The 19,142-nt window shown below is 42.9% G+C and overlaps 4 non-coding genes across 4 annotated transcripts; 1 reads left to right on the forward strand and 3 right to left on the reverse strand.

Annotated features, from left to right (window-relative positions):
* Positions 1 to 222: 222 nt before the first annotated feature.
* Positions 223 to 293, reverse strand: trnag-gcc (transfer RNA glycine (anticodon GCC)). Its single transcript has one exon. It is a non-coding gene; the product is annotated as a tRNA-Gly (tRNA).
* Positions 294 to 12,776: 12,483 nt separating this feature from the next.
* trnas-aga (transfer RNA serine (anticodon AGA)) lies at positions 12,777 to 12,858 on the reverse strand. The gene has a single exon. It is a non-coding gene; the product is annotated as a tRNA-Ser (tRNA).
* A 2,780-nt stretch (positions 12,859 to 15,638) lies between these two features.
* On the forward strand, positions 15,639 to 15,711 carry trnar-acg (transfer RNA arginine (anticodon ACG)). Its single transcript has one exon. It is a non-coding gene; the product is annotated as a tRNA-Arg (tRNA).
* Positions 15,712 to 18,192: 2,481 nt separating this feature from the next.
* Positions 18,193 to 18,266, reverse strand: trnai-aau (transfer RNA isoleucine (anticodon AAU)). Its single transcript has one exon. It is a non-coding gene; the product is annotated as a tRNA-Ile (tRNA).
* Positions 18,267 to 19,142: the final 876 nt, after the last annotated feature.

Below are 19,142 nucleotides of genomic sequence, written 5' to 3' on the forward strand. Positions count from 1 at the left end.
GTCTCCGTCACTATACTGGGGCATTGGGACCCGCACAGACCTCAGGGTGAGCGTCCCACCGCTGGCTCCATTAACACCGTTTCCAGCTGTAAGCTTTGCTTTTCCCTGTAGGTCATCCTCATCCGGGTACTGACCTGGCTCACAGCTTCTAAGCTTCAGTGGGTTTTCAGTTGCGAGTTGAAAGGGGATGCAAATGATGGAGCCGCTCGCTGCAAAAGCCACTGCATTGGCCAGGAATCGAACCCGGGCCTCCCGCGTGGCAGGCGAGAATTCTACCACTGAACCACCAATGCACGCTGCAAGGGTCTACAAAAAAGACGCTTTTTTACCACTCTGTGCTGGATGTTGGGTCCCAAGGGAACTTCTGGACGAGTGAGAATTTTCTGCTATCAAAATTTGGTTTCGGAGACTTTTGGCAGCCTACAGATGCAGCCATTCAAAATGCGCGGGCGATACCGCATTATTTTGCGGTACGCTGTACGCAGTCTACCGCAAGCTACCGGTAAATACCGCGAGTTACCGTAAATTCTCCTATAATACGACAAGCAAAATAATAGTATCCGGAATTTCCGCAAGGTGGAGCTAATAAAGCTCAACCTCTCATGTTTGAGCTGTGGCCATCAAAGTCTTTAACGAAGATATTACTAATAGTATTAATAATGAATGACCTTGGACAAGCTGTAAGTGTAAACTCAAAGTATTGCCCTGGTCAACATTCTTTTTTTCATTGACCGTCTTTGTAAAAGTAACACCACAGCATTTCGCAATCACGCATTTGTTTCCAATCATGCAAAGTACAGTAATTTTTGAGAATCGATTCACCATGCCTTTCACATGCTCATAAAAGAGATTGATTTAGGAACATAAACATATTACCGTATGAAAACTGTACTGTATACAGTATGTATATGTATATTTAATGTCTTAACTGTGCCCGTTTAAGTATTGAATATTCATATCTGATTTTACCACTGAAGGGAAATCTTAGTAGCTGAGCATAAAAAGAATAGGAGCATACTGCAACGCGTGTGAAGCCATAAACGATATTAATTTTGGAACATAAACATACAGTATATGGCTGGTCTCGGTACTTTAAAGAAAACATACACGAAACATGGTTTCATTATGACCAGAATCGGTCTTGAGATATTTTTAACTTGATTTACAGTATTTGAGAGGTATGTCTTAACACCGATACTACAGTGCTTAAGTACTGCTCACGTATATGTTTCTAGGTTTATATTATGCATTTCATACGGTCAAATTACTTTTGAGCAACTAATAAGAAGCGCGAAACGGTATGCGTTTTAGTTTCGTTTTGTGCTGGGACCCGTGGATTGATTAGAGATATCAAGTACATACAAGTCATTTTTTAAATGTTGTAGTTCGTCTTGAAAAAATGTTACGAGTACATCATCTATCAACAATTACACAGGTTCTGTTTCCATATTGCGGATTTTGGTTACGTAATATTATTTTCTAGATTTCACGTTGTGAATATATGATTTGGGCAAACAGAGCTGCAAAGAAGTACATTATGGGTTGTTGTTGTTTTTTTTGCAGTTTTATCTAGAACAAGCGATGCTTAAACCTTTGTCTGATTCTTGTGAAACTATCCACACGACAGTTACAGTACCTAGGAGTTGACTTCAGTGATGTCACTGATGGGATGTTTCTAAAAATCCATCCTCTGTAAAACGTCTTCTCTAGTTGTCCTGCATATGTATTCGCTAATGAAGCTGTGTGTTCTGAGCCTGGATCTCTACATTTGTGTATGAACCAGCTTAGAGGGCTAAAGACAGCTTGTGTTTAAATTGAGTGTAAGCCAATTTATGCTTCTAAAGTCATGGTCAGCATTTATTATTGTACTGTGCTGTAAACTTGTTCTGTGCCTAGTCACATTATTTTATAGCGTTTTTATAGTGTTATCAAATCCGGTGGCGCTGTGTGTTAGTTTCCTGACTCCCATGTCACATGGTCTGTGATTGAAACCTGTGAAACCGGTTTAATTCGTCACAGCCAGCACTCCGGCAGAGAGGGGGTTGTGCTCGTAAAGTAGAAGCAGGCGAGATTTCCAGCGAAAGACACCTCCCCCCCACCCTCATACGATTCGCATTGTAATTACACATTCTAATTGTATTACACATTGTACACATGCTTAAAAGAGAAGAGAGAAAACGCAAGCCTTCTTCAGGTGTGAGGGTCTTCTGCTCAGAATGAAACGCTAAAATGTAATGTAGGCTCTGAATGGGTTCAATTATGATTTGGGCTTGATTAAGGTCGCTGCCTTTCATCTAAAACCCTACTTGAATCCTTCTAAACTAAAAATCAGTGTTAGTGAGTTCTAAATAAAGAGGTATCCAGGTAACAGTGAAACGGGCGGACAGTCTGGGGAGATCGCCCGTTTTCCATGTAAATAGTTCCCTGGTTCCGCACCCCTTGGTGTTTCTCTCGCTCTCTCTCGGGTCACCTGATCATTAGCTCGAAAGATTTCAGTGCTTTGTGTATATTCTAATGGTAGTGGGGGCAGGGTGTGTGGGAACAGGTTTGGTTGAAATTGCATTGGAGATCTATGTTCTTCACACCTGAAACATTTTCTCTGAAAGCATTTTCTTCGCAGTTTAACCGATCTTGTTACAGCATGTTACAGTTTACTATTATTAACCATATTAATTTTAAGTGCTTAATGCCATTTTTTGACCAGGCACGAATATTCTTAAGTCCATATCTTCGCAAGGGAATCAGTGCGAATTGCAATACTAATTAAATTAAAACTACTAACTACTAACTAATACTAATTAAAACAAACCAGAAACGTGTTGTTCTGTCTAATGACATTACAAGTGGAAAGATTACAGATTTTAATCGTCTTTAATTTTGTTACGTTATACATTTTAGAAACGTTTCATCCATACAAACACCACAAAACTATTTTCGATTGTATTTCTGAATAGTATGTTACACTTAGTTCACTGTTTTAAATACATCTAATTAAGAAAGTTAGGTGTTAGCATAAACTATTAGCAATCAATAATATTAAATTTAGCACTGTAATAAGATGTTGCACTTTCCCCCGCATCTTGTAAAAATATATTTTCATTGTTCAAATATACATTAAGTCTGACTATCATATAATAAGTTAAATACAAAACTAAAGAAAAAATAGGGTTAAATATAATTCAAAATATTTTGCTAACAATGTTAACTGTTTATGAATAATAAAATGTATTAACTAAGGAGTAGGATGGCACAGTTGTTAGTATGTTTTTTGTTTTGTTTCTTTTTCATAAATACAACAGTAGTACCTGATGTCTCAGTGGCTTTCAAAATTAAATCATGCATGCAAACCTGTGAACTAGAAAGATAACTAAGATATTGTCATGGAAATATAACTATCAAGGAAGCCACAAAAGAGAGTTCTCACCTGAGTAAGGTCTTTATTTCAATATTGCAATATTGGGAGCCCTGCTGCCACTTCGCAAAGTGCAACCAGAGACTCAATTTGTTACAAGCAGTACAGGGTTTTTATAAGACGTTGCGCTGTAAAAAAGTTCAGCACTTGGTCCCTTCTAAAACTTCCCCTTTCTCTAAGAGAAAACAGATTACATCATAGAGCGAGAGAAGAAAAACTAGATTTGTTATTCAAAGCTTATCGGTTACTTTCAGCTAATTCTAATGACCCAGACAGCATATATTGTTTTGGTACATTGTCTTCTAAACTAACCTAAACAGTGTACTTTGTTGACGAACTGTTTTCTAAAATTCTGCACGCACTGTAGCACAGCAGTTACATCCTTGAAATATATTATCTAAAAGCACCAATATATTTTTTTCAAAGCTCTCTACATTTTTAAGAATCAATTTACTTATTAGATTTCCACTTCAATATCCATCCATTTATAATGGTGGCGAAGTGGTTAGCATTGCTATCTTGCAGCTGAAGAAAGATGTGAAGACGGGGGTTTGAATTTAATCCTTTCTGTAGGGGGTTTAGACTTCTAAGTCACAAGCTGGGGTTTATGGCAGGAAAGGGGGTTAACTGATAAGGATTGCAGATGCAAGCTAGGAACCCCCCTGGGTGTAATGTTAAACTGACCATTTGCCCAGAACATCGTAAACTGGCCAAATACCATGAACCCCCCTCTTTACCATCAGACCGAGTGACGTCAGAAACGGAGAAGAAAACACTATATAACCCAAAAGTTTGTAACAGTACGTTGAAGAATGCTTCGGTTTTGTTGTTTCTTGCGGGAAACAAGACTTCGGCTTTATTGTTCCTTGCATGCAATAAACTCATCTGTTTTACTTCATCTCAGGATCAAGAACCTTATTTCTTCTGTTACAACAAATTTGGCATAGTCGGCGGATGCTCCAGAAGGCGCAGAACTTCCCATCGGCAGGAGAGATGGTCAGCGCGCACATAACTAAGAGGTAAGGACTCCTCTTTTATTTAAAAGTCCTGACTCTCTCTGACCGATTGGGAAATCTCTGCTCCCTGCGAGAATCGCCCGAGATGACGGAGTAAACGTGAGTTTCTGAATTCCTCTGGCCCGGGGAAGGCACCGGTGTATGTAATGGGTTGGTTGCTGTAAGCCCAGAATTTGGTCTGGCAGGGGTTCCGCGGTATTGTGTACAGGCGTTCGAAGCTGGTGTATGCCTTAATTGCGCGTGGAGTTTTGAACGGGTTTTGGACCCTTACCGTGAAGTTCAGGACTGGTGTGGGTCTTAATTGCACCCGGAGTTCTGAAGGTCAGAACTGGTTTGGGTCTTAATTGCACCCGGAGTTCTGAGGCTCAGAATCGGTGTGGGCCTTAATTGCGCCCGGGGTTGTAGAGCAAGTGGTGCATTAAATGCACGTAGTTCAGGACTGGTGTGGGTCTTAATTGCACCCGGAGTTCTGTGGCTCGGGATCGGTGTGGGCCTTAATTGCGCCCGGGGTTCTGGAGCTGAGTGGTGCATTAAATGCACGTATAATCCAGGATTGGTGTGGGCTTTAATTACGCCCGGGGTCCTGAGATTAGCTACGCCTTGATCGTGCACAGATTGGAGTGGCGTGGTTTCTGGCGTGGCGTGGGTTTTTTTGTTTTAAAGGAAACAGGAGTAGAAGAGATATATGCATGTATGTTTTTGGTGTTTTCCTTGTTTGTGAAATACATATACACACGCACGACACTAACATAAACACACCTCATAATAAAAGAGCAAAGCATTAAGTAGCAGGATTTAAAGGATGTTGAGACCCGAGAATCGCCCTGATTGAGCTCAGTGCGTAAGTCCACCCCGGGGCAAAAGCAGCGATGCTGGCGTTCTGGGGATGGTGAATTACTGATCAAGAAAGGGGGTTTTCGAGGTCTCGTTTCTTACCTGTGAACAGTGCGGTGTAAATCCTCTCTAAAGTCTCTGAGAGGTATTTAGATCCGGAGGTAACAGACGCCCTTGGCTGAATGAGTGCAGGAATGCACAGGTTTTTCAAGTGAAAGCATCCCCCTACTGAATGAGCTGTTACCTCACACACGACTTAAAGTAAATCTTAAAGAGACCGAACATGTGCGCTAACTGATGGTTTGAGAAAGTGGTGGAAGGGTCCGTTTAAATATCGGAAAAGTGTAAGTTGACGGAAAAGAAGGAGAAAAATATGGAAAAAGCTGAGTTTGTCAGAGGGAATTTGGGGCGAAGACGCCTGTAAAGAAAGCATATGAGTATTGATTGGCAAAAGCACAAGCATGTAGCTCCCACCCTGGTGCACGGCCGGCACCAGTAGTGGCAGATACATGACGAAAAAGAAAGAAATTGGGATGTGACTTAAAAGTGTGTTTACGGGGAAAATAAAAACCCGGAAGAAAATATACTTTACTCGCTACGAAAGAGTATAGAAAAAAAAAGCTAAAAGAGGCAGTACAGGAGAATGAGAAACTAAAGAAGGAATTAACTTCTGGTCACGCTGCACTGGTTAATGTGCTGCAGCCAGCGACTAAGTTATATCCTGCTCTCCCACAGGGGAACAAACAGGCAGGAAACGAAAATAATTGGGATCAATTCCCTCAGTGGCCATATGGAGAAGGGGGGTCTGATTGGGATAACACTTGGTATGAGTGTGATAAAGACGGATCAGGGTCTCCCCTGTTAGAGGGAGGGCGCCCGCAGATCTGTACTCTCACTCGAAGTGGGAAAGGACTTGATGTAGCAGGGGCTGGCGCCGTTGATGACAGCGCCACTCTAACACTGTCTCGCACCCCGTCGAGGGGGTCTGCAATCGCACCTACCTTCCCTGATTTCCCCCATACGATCAAATCCAAAACCGTAAGATATTGACCGGTGGGCTAAAGTACCGCACCCGAAATTAGAAATGCAGCGAACCTGGAGTGCGCTTCAGGAATTAAAAGGATTCATGTAGAAGTAAAACAAGAATACAGCACATTGTATTACGAAGAGAAAAATATATTCTCGATGTGTATGTGTGTTTTATGAATTTGTGTGCCGGCATGTATGTGTGTAACTGTGAGTTTTGGTATACTAAATGACGGTGTGAGTGTGTTTAGCCAGCGGGACTGGCTAGAGACGTAACTAAAGAGACTTGACGAAAATCAACTTAAGGAGATTGGAAAATATAAGAGCGTCTGAAACGTATAAGTACAGTACAGGTGGACGTAAAAGTAGTTAAACAGTTTTTGTATTATTATAAATTATTATAAATTGTAATTTATACAATTAGTTGCAATAGTGGAAACAATTTGGTTTTATTCGAATGTCTCGAAACCAGACATGCTGAAACGCTGTAGGTTTAGAATCGAGACTGGGGAGAATAACGTCTTGTGAGAAAATCTGTTTACCTAACGATTAGATCCTGTAAATCCCTTGTAGCCTCCCTAAGTCTGTCCCAGTCCAGTGGATAAAAATGTACTGTTAATGGAGTGTTGGTTTCTCTGTTAGGGGATACTGGAGCACTACTGTCCTGCTTGTTTCACTCCTCTGTTCAACAGTGTACTATAGAGCAATGTATAGGGGAAGATGGCAGGAGGCCACAGGAGTATTGGGACAGCAAGTTTTACTTGCCGAGTACCAGATTTTAATGGGTGGTTTTATTCCAGATCTATTGGGTTGGAATATTATGCATTACAAAGAATGACTATGCAGAACAGGGTATCACGTAGCTTCAACTGGCTGTGATCACTCAGTATGTTGATGGTATTCTGAGTGCTTCCCCTGATGAGGAAACCCACAAGTCTGAGTTGCTTCAGCTTTAGAGTGTCTAATAGAAGCAGTTATGATAAGGCCCTTTTGTGTCTAGCATTGTGAAATTTTAACAGGGCCTGGGTGCAATGTTTTTTACAGGGTGAGCACAACTCTTAACAGATCTGCTTAAGGGGGGAGTGCAGTACAAGGACAAGATTGCCTTGGTTCCCGCAGCAAAAGCCGCCTTTAATAATTTGAAACAAGTTCTCTTACAGGTGCTGAGACTGGGGTTTCCTCAGATGGATCAACCATTCCTTTGTATTATTGCAAGTTGCTGACAGAGGCCACCCAAGGAGCCCGCGAGCAGGTCCTGGAGGCGTGGGGACCACCACCTGAAGGAGGGCACAACCTCATCCCAGGAGAGTGGGTGTGGATCAGGAAATTTCCTTCACAGGTTCTCCAGCCCAGGTGGGACGGACCCTACCAGATCCTGTTGACAACCGAGTCTGCGGTTCGAGTGGAAGGAAAAGATCGCTGGATCCACGCGCCACACTGCCGACGAGCCTCATCCCCATTTACAGACTCAGAAAGAAATCATTTCTGTTTATAAGAATAATTGTTGCTGTAGGACTATGTTCCGCAGGAATTAATGATCATCTCTCCCACAAAGGAGAACATGGAATTAATTCCTTTTTAGGCCTCTCCTATCTGACAGCTAAGAAAACCAACCAAAGTGCCTGCTGGGTGTGTGCCACATTACCCAAATATGTACAGGGAGGACTTCCTATGGGAGCCATTCCTTGGCGTCTCGAGGAAGTCATAGGCATGATCATTTGGAGGGATAATTTAGGAGATTTTAATATGACAAACTATGGGGGGTTGCCATAACACGACTTTAACCTGCACAACATTACAATATCTACAGGAGCGAGGCTTAGAGCCCACGAGTTTCACAGGCTCTTACGCTCCTAAATATAACAGAAGCCATACACCACCATACCTGACTCTCAATAAGGAACGTGAGGGAAACATATGTTTTCAGCACACTAATTGGTCTGCACTTGGTTGGATGGAGTCGTTGCAACCTTACCATCGCTGCAAATATATCCACCTCTACCTTCCAAATTCCAGGATGGGATCGGCACACCCCACAATTCAGTATAAGCTTCTTGTTTTCAGAGGCATGGGGAGCGCCAAACGGAACATCTTTCATTTGTGGAAAATGAGCCTACCCATGGTTGCCAGCCCAGTGGTCTGGCTCATGTTATTTAGGATATGTGGTTCCTCATATCCGTGTTCAAATCCACAGCCCCTTCGGACCTAACCACAGACCACAAAGAAAATTGGCTGATTGGGAATATTATTTAGGTATAATATTTCCACAAGCCGGCATGAACTTTCTGAGTCGAGAGTTAATTCAAATGGCCTCGACTTTAGAAGAATTAGCAAATTCTACCTCATCTAGTCTGAAGGCTGTTAATGATGAGATGGTAGCCCTCAGAACAGTGGCCATGCAGAACCGACTAGCTTTAGATTATGTACTGGCGGCCCAAGGAGGAACTTGTGCAGTAATTGACACTGAATGCTGCACATATATTCCTGATAATTCTGAGCACGTCTCAGATCTGGCCCAACACATTTACAATGAGGGACAGAAATATCAGGACTATTATACTGAAAATTGGGGAATTGGGTCTTGGGTAAAGTCTGTGTTTGGGGCCTGGGGTGGAACCTTTTTATAGTGTGTATCTGTAGGAGTAGTATTGTTTATATGTATAATTGTAATCATCACATTCACAAAAACATGTATCACATCTTGCTATAACCGTGGAACGTACAATGACATGGCAATACATACCTGTTCGCCAAGAAAGGAAAGATCTGCCCTGACATTGTATGTATAAAAATAGGCTACACTGACGTATGCCATATTTTATAAGGGGGGAATGAAGAAAGATGTGAAGACGGGGGTTTGAATTTAATCCTTTCTGTAGGGGGTTTAGACTTCTAAGTCACAAGCTGGGGTTTATGGCAGGAAAGGGGGTTAACTGATAAGGATTGCAGATGCAAGCTAGGAACCCCCCTGGGTGTAATGTTAAACTGACCATTTGCCCAGAACATCGTAAACTGGCCAAATACCATGAACCCCCCACTTTACCATCAGACCGAGTGACGTCAGAAACGGAGAAGAAAACACTATATAACCCAAAAGTTTGTAACAGTACGTTGAACAATACTTTGGTTTTGTTGTTTCTTGCGGGAAACAAGACTTCGGCTTTATTGTTCCTTGCATGCAATAAACTCATCTGTTTTACTTCATCTCAGGATCAAGAACCTTATTTCTTCTGTTACAACACAGCACTGGGGTCCTAGGTTCAATTCCTGCCATCCTGTGTGTGAGGGGTTTACATGTTCTCTCTGGGTTAGATGGTTTTTCTCCATATGTGTGATATGACTCCCTCTCGCACTCCAAAACATACTGGTAAGTTAATTGGTTTATGGGAAAACTGGCCCTGGCGTGTGTGTGTTTGTGTCTGTCTGTCCTGTGATGGACTGGCGCTATGTCCAGGGTGTATTCTGCCTTGTGTCCTTTGCTTACTGGGATAGGCTCCAAATCCTCTGTACTGGATAAAGAGATTAGAAATGGATGGAAGTAAAGGCACTGTGTGGATGGAACTATACACAGTGTTAGAAACCCACGATGAAATGGCAGCATCTCACTGAGAATAAAATATTTTATAGTGCTGGCTTAAGGAAACCTTTCCACCTTTCCACCTCTCTTGCACATCAGTATCCATACCTAGTTATTTAAACAAATTGCCTCTAATTATAAACATCTTAATATGCTGGCTCTGTGGATCCGCATCAGCTATGTTTGCCCATTCCTTCAATTCATGTACATCCAACACACAGTTCAATGCCAGCAACTACACATAATCTAAAATACAATCCTTATTTCAGTATCTATGTAAACATATAGTCTGTTAACTTCATCATCTTCATCAAAAGTATGCCTAACCCCATTAGGAAGTGTTCTTGTTATAAGTGTATTCCTCAGCTTTCCCCAAATTATCTTCTTCTTGCCAACATCTCTAGTCTTTTATCCTGCAATAACTCAGCCAACACTTAAATCTCCAAAAGCTGCTTGTGTTAATTTCTTTAAATCACAAATATCATGTGTAAATACTGGCCATGTAATACTCTGCATTGTGGAATAATAGTTTATTTTAAAGGGAACTAGAGAAATCAAGAAAGGCTTTTTTTCTAGAATTAATAAATGCACATCCTGTTCACTGGGGAAATTAAATCCACACTGAGCAATCTTCAATATGTTCAGAATATGACGGCAAGAATCCTATCAGGGATGCATTACACCTGTTTTCAAGTCCTTGCACTGGTTACCTATCAGATTTCGAGTCAACTTCAAAATCCTTATCCTCCTTATATACTGTCCTACAACTGTTATTATTGATCACCGAATTATTGTACTTGACATGACTTCATTCAGCCTTTCCTGAACGTCTATGACAGGCAGAGAGAGTGCTGTTTCTGGTGCGATCTTTTGCAGCTGACATTTCACTGTTTTAAACGAACAAGAAATTAGATTGCTCATAAATCAGTTATTCTATATAAACACAGCGTAATTGCCCTCCGAAAATCCTCTTTTTCTTGTTCGTTTTAGAGACCTCGATCGAAACTGATTTTAGATGTCAGAAAGGATTTATTTTCTCTGTATTTCCTACATTGCTTTGTCGAGATTTTAACTTTATATCTAACTTTATATCTAGGCTCAGATTTCAACTATAAATCGTACAGTAATTAATAGCAGTAAATACTGATGTTTTGCGCCCTCTTACCACAAAAATATATGTTTTGTAGCTAGGATTAACTTTATTTCGTACTGGTAGCTACTCCGATTTAGACACCGAACAGTTAAAGATGGCGGCAAATCAGACACCCAGAGGGGGGAGAGGGGGGGCGTCTTCTCGCCTCCATAACTAAAATGCCAAATAGGAGTGGCTTAAGCGACATACACAGTCGTGTAACTGACAGATTGAGGTAGCCTATCGTGTAAATTTCGCTTTGTTGCTGATAGGTTAAGCTTTCGAAACTCTGCCCCAAAGTCATGTGACTGATTTTTCGCCCTGTTTCGTTGGTTAAACGCAATGATCACAAGCACCACCATGGTAACTCGGATGTGTAGTTTTTAATTCCGTTTGAATTATAACTGTACGTACTGTCTTCATATTTGGCCAGGGCTTTAAAGAGAAGGCGCGCCAAAAAATTTCGGTGCCGTCGTCTCCGCTTTAAAGGTACCCCCGTGCTGGAAGAATTTGACCTCGGAACGTTTGCCCAGCGTAGTTATAGTGGACATAAAAACAAGAGTTCGCTGGCATTATATCCTAGAAGACACAGACCGGCACCAGACCGGTAAATGCTTGATGAACTAGGGATTGGACAGTTTCCAAGTGCTTGTACAATCGATGGAAATGTTCAAATAAATGTGCAAAAGAAATAAAATAATCATTTATTTCTTTATCATATTGGCTAGCTAATGTCCTCTCTTTGCTAGTTAGTGGCTGTGTTTCTGCGTTGGGTAGCAACGGGTGACTGTTCTCAGGCGGAAGATGTAAACAGCTTAATTTTCATGTTAAATAATTTTTAAAAATTAAAATTCATTCTATACAGCAATCACATATTTGGGTACTGTTTCATAAAACTTTCATGCTTAAAATGTTTAGGGAGAAATGGAAGACTGGTGTGTATTTTTTCTTTAAACTATCAAGACCAGCCATACACAGTACAGTTTATGTACATACAGTAATGTTTATGTTCCTAAATTAATATCGTTTATGACCTTCAGATGCGTTATGCTCCTCTTCTTTTTATGCTCAGCTACTAAAATTTCCCTTTAGTGGTAAAATTCCATATAAATATTCAAAACTAAGCGGATTGAAATGTTCACAGTAAAGACATTAGTAAAGGTGCACAGTAAAGGCACCACGAGTGCCCCTGTCGGTCATTTTGACCAGCCAATCACTTACCGCGGTGCCCTACGGTGCCCTGCGGGTTGGTTACTGTACTACGGGTTTTTACCGCTCATTTTGAATGGCTGCATCTGTAGGTTGTCTCTCGCAGTGTTCAGGAATTGCATTCCGAAACTGAGTCAGATCAAAAGTTGTAAGAAAAGCACCTATGGTGTCGGTTCTAACAGCTTTATTGATTCGATGTTAAAGGCCGGAAATGGGGCACAAGACACGCGACCGCAAAAAGCGTCGCCATCTGCTTCCAGCTGCAAAATGCCGTTTGCGGACGCTGAAGCATTTGAACTTGAACTTTATTGCCATATGTAACCGGTACTGGTACAATGGAATTCTTACTTACAGAAGGTCTCTCGATTGTAAAACAAGTGTAAAAAACAAGACAAAGTGCAAACAGTGCATCAAGACAATGTACAAACAATAGACAATGTGCAAGTAAACATGTAGACATTTCTTTCCAAGGCAGCGGGTACAAGCGATCTCGCGTTTTAAAACCACCAGGAAAAGAAGAAAGGCACTTTTCCTTGCTTGCGCCAGCACACAACGATGTGAGGAGGACACCGTAGTCGGCAGGATTCGAACCTGCGCGGGGAAACCCCAATGGATTTCTAGTCCATCGCCTTAACCACTCGGCCACAACTACAGCGAGCACCACCGTTGCTGCGTTCTTGCTACAATCTCACATGGATCGCGAGGCGCCGGCGGAAACATTTTTCAAAGTCAGTCTCCATTAAAAAAAAAACCTTTCCAAAATACAAGCCATGCAGACAGACACGCCTCAGAGGACTTAAGGGTGGCTTCATGTGGGAATGATAAAGCCTCCCCGTCCGGACAGGAAAATGGCACTTTGTTAGACACAAAGAAACAATCAACAACAGACAAATGTCCACAAGCATTTAAGAAGCCGCACCATGTTCTTGCTACAATCACACACGGATCGCGAGACGCCGGCGGAAATCTTTTTCAAAGTCGTTCTCCGTTAAAAAAAAAAAACCTTTCCAAAATACAAACCTTGCAGACAGACACGCCTCAGAGGACTTAAGGGTTGCTTCATGTGGGAATGATAAAGCCTCCCCGTCCGGACAGGAAAATGGCACTTTGTTAGACACAAAGAAACAATCAACAACAGACAAATGTCCACAAGCATTTAAGAAGCCGCACCATGTTCTTGCTACAATCACACACGGATCGCGAGACGCCGGCGGAAATCTTTTTCAAAGTCGTTCTCCGTTAAAAAAAAAAACCTTTCCAAAATACAAACCTTGCAGACAGACACGCCTCAGAGGACTTAAGGGTTGCTTCATGTGGGAATGATAAAGTCTCCCCGTCCGGACAGGAAAATGGCACTTTGTTAGACACAAAAAAACAATCAACAACAGACAAATGTCTACAAGCATTTTAGAAGCCGCACTTGAAATAGCTCTTATATTCGTGTTAGACGCAGGAATCGCCTTTTTATTGACGTTCTTACGAACACCATGGAAAGCAAAATAAAGCAAAGCAGAGCAGAACAAAACGAACAAAATAAAACCCTCACGTCCTGCACTTGAATATAATGCCGTTACGTGCCGAAGCGGTATTGGACGTCATCCTAGCACTGCAACCCGGGGCGTACGGTATATGGGAACGAGCACACGTCACGAATCGTCTCTAATCACTCCCTGCACTGTAAGGCGCCTTGAAGCGTGCACCCTCAACATTCATCTTTGCGCATCTGTGAAAGGTAAACTCTTGAGCAAACTCTGAACCAGACGCTCAAACTCCAGCTAGGATTAGGGGTCGCATTCCCATGCTACTTGAACACTTTGTTCAAACCAGGCTGTCCGGACATGAGTTGGCGCGCTCCAGATTTTCTTTTTCTTTTTTTTCCCTCGTACTCGAGGGTCATTTTCCTGTTCCACATGCAATTTCAACATCTTCCTTGGGAGATGTCAAGCCAGCAAGCCACTGCTGTGCTTCAGTGGCCGGTGTGGAGTTCAGTGGCCCTGTTGTACACGGAAAGCACATTGAGCTCCTTGGACATGAAAAGTTCCAGTTAAAAGCCATTTGTCATCCTTTCTCTTGGTGTCGATGTTGCTATTGTATGTAAAGGTGGCAACTTGCTCAGCGAGCAGGCGGAGCGCACAGCGAATGCAGATGTGTCTGAGTTGTGTGTCCAAGTGGCTGCAAAAGGACAGAGCTCCTGGCGCGCTATGGCTTAGTTGGTTAAAGCGCCTGCCTAGTAAACAGGAGATCCCGGGTCCGAATCCCAGCGGTTCCTTTTTTTGTTCTGTCTTCTCGAACAGGACTGGTCATTATGGACAACCGCCTACGGCTAGACTTAATTAAATGCAAGTATTCATTTCCTGTCTTGAACGACTTGTTTTTCTTAGAATGCAACTTGCAAAACATGAAATGCAAACCTTGCTAATCAGCGCTCGCGGCTGGAAAACAAAAAAGAAGTCAGCAATGTTTTTTCTTTAACCTTAACCCTGCTAATGGAGAAGAGTTAAACGACCGAGTCTACGCAGCTTAAATGGTCCGCACGTCGGGTTCTTAGCTGAAAGGGTGGTAAATCAGGCTCACCCAGTCCTTAATCTTTTAAAGAGGATAAAAAATTGAACCTAGTCGCCACATCACATACATCCTGTTCAATGATAAGAAGGTGACATCTGTCCTCGCTCCAGAGTAAATCACAAGTTGAGGGCATTTTTTTTCCACTTTACCGTGAGTCGGGCTCGGCTGCACACAGGCGAGAGCAGAGCAATGAGGTCACGGGGACAGGGGAGTCACACGCTGGCGGTTTGAACACGCGGAAGATCACTGAGGGATCTACAGTATATGGACCCTCTGTGCGCCACCCGTCCAAACTCTGGACTCTGAATCCTGCCATCCGAGTTTAGATCTCGGCGGAACCTGAGCCGCAGTTCCTTCTTAAAACGTAATCTGGTGAGCATTTCTAGAATCGTACTTGTATAGATGCAGCCTTTAATGTGTTGCTAGGTTAAAATTGATGACTTCTTGAACTTCAGTAGGCAATTGCCCTCTTGATTTCGGATTTAATTGCTTTACTACAGGGGTGCTTTTATGATGACAGAGTCATGTTCAGGTACTTTGCTGGATGGAGGAAGCTCATTTCGGACTCTGTGATCTGCTCACCTGGAAAGGTCTGCTGTACTACTACAAGAGAGAAGTAGAGTCTGGAAGAAGGGACAATTTTATGATGCTTTGGAAGAAAGTGTTTTTTTTTTCTTTGAAATCGAAATGAATCAGAATATCAGTGCAAAGGACAAACTCTTGGTTTGGTTTAAAGAGATATGGTTTTAAACAGACACAATGTAGAAAACAGGTGTTTCTCACTTTTGGAAAAGAATGGACCGGGGGTAATGTTTTACTAGTTGCAGTGCTGAGCTCACTGGGTTGCAGTCGTGCAGTGTGACACCAGGGCCAGTGGCGCAATGGATAACGCGTCTGACTACGGATCAGGAGATTGTAGGTTCGACTCCTGCCTGGCTCGGGTCACTTTTAAACGCATCAGGCTACTCCCTAAGTAGCCTGTGCTACTTACTGTATGTGGGTGTAATCGTACCCACTATGAGATTTCCTTCATGTAAATGAACTGCACCTGGGCTCAGTACGGTGCTGAGAGCCCAGCGCTGCTGTTCTAATTAGCACGCACTGCATCGGCTATGAACCCGAACATTTCAATTATTCCGATCAGTAAGTCAACACGTAGTCCACATGAAAGGTAGAAATATTCTCGTCTGTCTCTTGTTTGTATATAACTGAATGTCCCTGACAATGTACTGTTAGTTTTAATTGAAGAACGGCATTTGTGTTCAAATATAGCAGACAAGTTTACGTAACTGCTCATGCGACACTCAGTTGTAATTAGTCAAGAAATAAAGTCGAACAACAGCTGAGGGTTTGAATGTGAACGTATCAGATTGCAGCACCTTTTACTTCCATTGACAAATGATAGAGATTCGAAGAGAGATCCTTCAGACCGGCAAGCAAACCCACGGCTTTTTCGGTTTTCTATCTAGGCAACGTTGGTGTCTGCAATAGCATAAATGAAAGCACGATGCAATTTCTGTGGCTACATTTGTTGCACTTCATGCACAGTAAGAGTGTTTCTAACACCAAATAAAAACTCAACAATTAGCGATCACGCCTTCTCCTCAGTTAACCCACTGAAACCCTCGCTGATAAGAGTTCTTTACTGCGTGCTTTACGAGCACCTATCGTGTCGGTTCTTTGAGCTTTATTGATCCGGTTTTCAAAGGCATAAGTAGAGCACCAGACGTGCGAACGCAAAATGTGTGGTTATCTGAAGAATTGATTTCCATGGCAGCGGGTCCAAGCGATTTAGCGTTTTTATAGTACCAGAAAAGGAGAAGCGGCACTTCGCCTCTGCCGCACAGGCACACTACAACATGCGGCAGACGCCGTAGACGGCAGGATTTGAACCTGCGCGGGGAGTCCCCACCAGATTTCTAGTCCATCGCCTTAACCACTCGACCACGACTACAGCGAGCGTCGCCGTTGCTGTGTTCTTGCTACAATCTCACATGGATCGCGAGGCGCCGGCGGAAACCTTTTTCAAAGTCGTTCTCCATTAAAAAAAAAACCTTTCCAAAATACAAGCCTTGCAGACAGACACGCCTCAGAGGACTTAAGGGTGGCTTCATGTGGGAATGATAAAGTCTCCCCGTCCGGACAGGAAAATGGCACTTTGTTAGACACAAAGAAACAATCAACAACAGACAAATGTCCACAAGCATTTAAGAAGCCGCACCATGTTCTTGCTACAATCTCACACGGATCGCGAGACGCCGGCGGAAATCTTTTTCAAAGTCGTTCTCCGTTAAAAAAAAAAACCTTTCCAAAATACAAACCTTGCAGACAGACACGCCTCCGAGGAATTAAGGGTTGCTTCATGTGGGAATGATAAAGTCTCCCCGTCCGGACAGGAAAATGGCACTTTGTTAGACACAAAAAAACAATCAACAACAGACAAATGTCTACAAGCATTTTAGAAGCCGCACTTGAAATAGCTCTTACATTCGTGTTAGACGCAGGAATCGCCTTTTTATTGACGCTCTTACAAACGCCATGGAAAGCAAAACAAAGCAAAGCAGAGCAGAACAAAACGAACAAAATAAAACCCTCATGTCCTGCACTTGAATATAATGCCGTTACGTGCCGAAGCGGTATTGGACGTCATCCTAGCACTGCAACCCGGGGCGTACGGTATATGGGAACGAGCACACGTCACGAATCGTCTCTAATCACTCCCTGCACTGTAAGGCGCCTTGAAGCGTGCACCCTCAACATTCATCTTTGCGCATCTGTGAAAGGTAAACTCTTGAGCAAACTCTGAACCAGACGCTCAAACTCCAGCTAGCATTAGGGGTAGCATTCCCACGCTACTTGAACACTTTGTTTACGCTCAGTGCTGGATTTTGGGAACTTTAGGACGAGTGGGACTTTTCTCCTATCTGTCAATTTGTTTTGTTTTGGAGACTCTTGGCTGTCTGTGTTGTATAGTGCAGCGTGAAGAAAACGTTTTCGAAAACTGTGCCGGCTCAAAAGTTGTAAGAAATCCTCTCCAGCTCTTTTAAGTCTCTTCAGTTTTGTCATTTAAAGTGAAACTAGATGTATAACTGGAGCCTCACTTATGCAAATATTGCAAATTTACATAAGTGAGGCTCCAGTTCGACATCTAGTTTCACTTTATATGACAGAAGTACATCAGACTGTGCCGGACTGGGGGATCACTTCCGGTTATTTTTACCATCTTAAACACTTGAAATCCTCCCCTATGCAATTGTGACACTTTATCTTGGCTCCACCTAGGACACTCTTCAATCTTCCATCACTTCTCTCTTCTCCCACAACACTCTCGTCTGTCGGCAGTATGTGGCGTCTTTGAATTACCACCAATCTCACCACAGCAAGAAAGCAACGGGTTTTGGCAAGAGAGGAGGAGACTACCTGGCCCGAACGGGGATCGAACCCGCGTCCTTGGCGTTATTAGCACCACGCTCTAACCAGCTGAGCTAACAGGCCTCGTGCCTGCTGTCCTCTCTGTGCTGCAAAAAATGGAATTCAGGGAAGTTTCTTTTGTCCTTCTTTGAATAGAAAGCCCTGCGATTCAGTGTACGGGCTTTCTCGTGCTGTTTAATTGTTCTTGTAACCCAAATCCTACAATGGCCTGAAGTGCCCCCCCATTTCACAGCATTTTTCAGCTGATTTCAAATGTACCTAAAGGAGAAGCATTATTGAAGACCATCAATTACCAAGAGCTTTTGTCAAAGGTTTTGGTGGTCACTTTTAATGACCACAGAGAGCTATGACCTCGGTTTTACATCTCATCCAAAAGACGGCACCTTTTTACCACACAGCGTCTCCGTCACTATACTGGGGCATTGGGACCCGCACAGACCTCAGGGTGAGCACCCCACAGCTGGCTCCATTAACACCGCTTCCAGCTGTAAGCTTTGCTTTTCCCTGTAGGTCACCCTCATCCGGGTACTGACCTGGCTCACACCTTCTAAGCTTTAGTGGGTTTTCAGTTGCGAGTTGAAAGGGGATGCAAGTGATGGAGCCGCTCGCTGCAAAAGCCACTGGATTGGCCGGGAATTGAACCGGGGCCTCCCGCGTGGCAGGCAAGAATTCTACCACTGAACCACCAATTCACGCTGCAAGGGTTTACAAAAAAGACGCTTTTTTACCACTCTGTGCTGGATGTTGGGTCCCAAGGGAACTTCTGGACGAGTGAGAATTTTCTGCTATCAAAATTTGGTTTCGGAGACTTTTGGCAGCCTACAGATGCAGCCATTCAAAATGCGCGGGCGATACCGCGTTATTTTGCGGTACGCTGTACGCAGTCTACCGCAAGCTACCGGTAAATACCGCGAGTTACCGTAAATTCTCCTATAATAC

The sequence above is a fragment of the Atractosteus spatula genome, unplaced genomic scaffold (assembly GCF_055471065.1).
Source record: "Atractosteus spatula isolate fAtrSpa1 unplaced genomic scaffold, fAtrSpa1.hap1 Scaffold_4, whole genome shotgun sequence".
NCBI lineage: Eukaryota > Metazoa > Chordata > Actinopteri > Semionotiformes > Lepisosteidae > Atractosteus > Atractosteus spatula.